The sequence below is a fragment of the Gekko japonicus genome, unplaced genomic scaffold (assembly GCF_001447785.1).
Source record: "Gekko japonicus isolate JY-2015 unplaced genomic scaffold, Gekko_japonicus_V1.1 scaffold1099, whole genome shotgun sequence".
NCBI lineage: Eukaryota > Metazoa > Chordata > Lepidosauria > Squamata > Gekkonidae > Gekko > Gekko japonicus.
The window spans coordinates 19406-23403 of NW_015174874.1; the positions used below are offsets into that span (position 1 = coordinate 19406).

A 3998-nucleotide genomic window follows, 5' to 3' on the forward strand; every position below is an offset into this window, starting at 1 on the left:
GTATGTATTAACCAATAGCAATATGAACCTCAGAGATGCCAAATGGTTAATCCTGTCTTGGCCTCCCTTAGAACTCCACTCAGGCCCAGTACATGCATACAAGTTGGTAGAATTCAGAGATGCCAAAATGAGCTGTCGGGTGTTTGCACATGCCACCTTTTTAATGATCCCCGTGTAAATAAGCCCTCTACAAATAACAGAAAAAATCACATACTGCGGAAAAAGCTGTGGCTAGAGTTCCTAGCTCTGGGTTGGGAAATTCCTGGAGATTTCGGAAGGGACCTCAGACGGTTAGAACACCATATAGCTCACCCTGCAACACAGCCATTTTGTCCAGGGGGGCTTATCTCTGTATCCTGCAGATCAGTGGTAATGCCGGGAGACCTGTTGGGCCCACCTGGGGGCTGGCAACCATAGCCCTATCCGTGGGTTGCTAGTATTCCACTTACAGGGACAAATCAACATACTATCCTTCACTCTGTTTCTGAAGTGCTGCACTCTGTTCTACCATTCCAGTGCAGCAAAGGTTAGACCAGGAATGAGGTGGAAGAATGCCATGGCTACAAAATTATGTATTTATTTCATTTCTATCCTGCTTTCCTGCCCAATAGGCACTTGAAGCAGCTTATATTATTCTTCTCTATTTTATATTCACAACAACGCTGTGAGTTGGGTTAGGCCAAGAGTATGTGACTGGCCTAAGGTTATCAGCAAGCTTCCATGGCAGAGCAGGGATTTTAACCGGATTCTTCCAGATCCTAGTCTTACACACTTTTTGTGGAGAAAATGCTTCAAATGGCATTCCAGATCAGAATAGGGTTGCCAAGTCAGAATTTCGCCGCAGCGGGAGACTCCCGGCCATAGAGTTTTCCCTCGGATGACCGTGGCCCCGCCCCCAGTGTGCCCAGCGTGGCCGCGTCACTTCCAGGAGACGTGCACGTCGGGGTGGGGTTTCCCCCGGGGCCGATCCGCCAGCAGTGGGGAACGGGCCTCTGGGGCGGGGGTTTCCCCCCCCCCCGGGGGGACTTGGCAAGCCTAGATCAGAATAGTCTTCTGCTTAAAAACAATGCACGTAAATCAAAAACTAGCACAAGGATGTTCTTTTTTAACCCCCTTAATTCACTGAACTGTTTTTCTACTTCCAGAGACTTTAAAAAAAAAAAATACAGGCACATTCTAAAATGTTATCCATGATGACTTCCACTGGCAGTCTAAAATGGTGAAGTACATTCTACCACCTCGGGTCTTTGTCACCTCATTCAATTTTTTCTGAATGCATGTACGCCCCCCCCCCCCAACCATTGAGGCTGTAGGAGTAAGTCGACAAGGCATTATTCCAGCATGGACAGCATGGATAGGCTAAGCTGACAGAAGAAAGATGGGTTAGAAAATCCTTCTAAAAAGACTGGGGGGCAGGGGACCTCATTGACAAATGGCCTGGGCCTGTTCTCAAGAACACACACACACAATTTATTTAAAAGCAGAAAAGTGACTGCTGTCTGTCACTAGCAAGTCTGCCTCCCTTTGGCTAAACTGCTGTAGCAGCATCATGAAGTGGTCACAGACACTGAATTGCTCAGTAGAAATATGACAGCATGGAATACCAATAAGCAGAGCATCCTCCGGTACAGAATGTGAGAAGTCCATTCGGCTGATCAAAAACCTCAGGCAGGAAAGCAGGGAGAAGTGTACTTCTGAAAGGACAAAGGCTGAAAGATGTGAGAGCAGGGTATAGGGAAGGGAAGAGAAATGTGGGATGGCCAGGGAGGAGAGAAAAACAGTCCAGTAGCATCCAAGTTCATTTGGGACTTAGGTCTGGTCTGCACATACAACAGAATCCTGAGGTGTCAGGTTGTGTCTCTGGAGACTGAAAGTGGGAAACGTTACATTTAAATGCTGTTCACACATCAGGAAGGAAGGTTTTTCTGCTTGCAGGATTTTCCCAAGAGGAAAATTAAACATTGTGATCCCCCACAGTCTGAAAGGATACAGTCCATTCTACCACCTTAGAACTATGCTGCCACCTCCTTATGCTGTGCATGGTCTGAACATGGCTTAGCTACATCCATCTCCATGGCAGGGTCAGTTCCAAGACTTCGTTGTACAAGATCAGAAAGTCCTCTCGGCCTTGATCATGGAAAAGAGTATAGGTAGCCAGACAGAATGTTTCCGTAGTGGTGCAGGTGTCTGCCACTTGCTTAAATGAACAAATCTTTCCAGGGAGTCCAAGCTGGCTAAAGAGGTACAATTCACCTCCCTTTGAATGGTTAGGTTGATGAGAACTCAAAGCACATCTTCTATGGCAATAGTATCGATCCAGTAAAAAGGTAACGGTTCCCTTGCTCAAAAGCCAGTCGAATCTGACTCTAGGGTTGTGGTGCTCCATCTCCATTTCCAAGTCGAAGAGCCAGCACTGTCAGAAGACGTTTCCGTGGTCATGTGGCCGGCGTGACTAAACACCAAGGTGCACGGAACGCTGTTACCTTCCCACTGAAGTGGTACCTATTTATCTACTTGCAATTTCTTGCTTTCGAACTGCTAGGTTGGCAGGAGCTGGAACTAGAGATGGGAGCTCGCTCCGTCATGTGGCACACTCAGGTCTCGAACTACTGACCTTCCACAGCCTGCAGTTCAGTGTCTTAACCACTTGAGCCACTGCAGCTCCTTCACTGATCCAGAATAAAATAAAATAAAATAAAATCACTGCCTAGAGAAACCCACATTAACCGCTTCTTTCAGGTTCCGCTTGCTACCTTGTCAAAACAGAGCTATTTCGTGATGCTAGCTTAGCTGCTTTCCTGGGAGAATGTGGTATTTTATGCTCATTTTACATACATTATTCAGATGGATTGCCCACTGCTTAGTATATGCAGCTAGAAAAGCATTTTTATAAATAAAAGACTAGATAACCAGACATGGTCAAACCTCATCTGGATGAGTGCATCCTATTCTGGGTGCTGCATCTTAAGACCGATGTAGACAAATTGGAAAGGGTTTAGAGGAAACCAGCAAAAGCCTGGAAAACAACCCCTCTGAGGGAGTGTTGATGTGGTTAAGTATGTTTAGGCAGAAGTCTAAGGGAAGACATGATTATAGTCATCAAACAACTGAAGGGCTGTCCCAGGGAAGTGGGCAAAGATTTGCTCTCTGACAATCTGGAGAGCAAAACTAGATGTAACGGGTGTTACAGGAGGGTAGACTGGCTGAACATTAGGAAAAGTTCTTGGAACAGTGCAGGTGGTTTAACAATGGAACCAGTTACCTGGGGAGATGGGCTTAAGCTCTCCTTTCCTGGAAGTCTTCAGGCAGAGCCCGAACAGCCATCTCTCAAGATGTTCTAGCCATTGATTCTCCCTGCCCCTTGAGGAGAAAGAAAGGAGGCTATTTGGTCACCCAGAGAATTAACCTTATCATGCATTTTCTGAAGTGTTTCAGCTATTAAGAATGTCTGTGAAGCCAGAAATGAATAAAATTTCTGACTGATCCCCTCCCTCCCCCCGGTTCCAAATAACAGAATTTCTTTGATAAAACCAGGTCCACACTAGAAACAGAGTCTGAAATAGGCTTCTTCTGCATACAGGGTCCGTCCACCTTGTCCCTCAATAACACCATTTTCTGGCCATTGATCCTGTAAAGTATGAAATCTATTAGAGGTTTCGACTCCAAAAGTAAAGTAACTAACTAACTTACTTTGTTTTGGAGTAGAAGAATGAACAGAATCAAAAGGACAACCCCTTTTCCTACCCATTTTAAATACCTGTGATCATATAGAATGTAATCAGTAAAATCAATAAAACAAGGGGGGACCCGCGATACTCGCGGGGGGGACGACTCCAAAAGTAAAGTAACTAACTAACTTACTTTGTTTTGGAGTAGAAGAATGAACAGAATCAAAAGGACAACCCCTTTTCCTACCCATTTTAAATACCTGTGATCATATAGAATGTAATCAGTAAAATCAATAAAACAAGGGGGGACCCGCGATACTCGCGGGGGGG

General features: G+C 45.5%; 1 protein-coding gene across 1 annotated transcript in view; it reads left to right on the plus strand.

Annotated features, from left to right (window-relative positions):
* The window catches only part of RAB42 (RAB42, member RAS oncogene family), an 8263-nt gene that overhangs the window by 391 nt on the left and 3874 nt on the right, over nt 1-3998 (plus strand). The window lies entirely within an intron of this gene.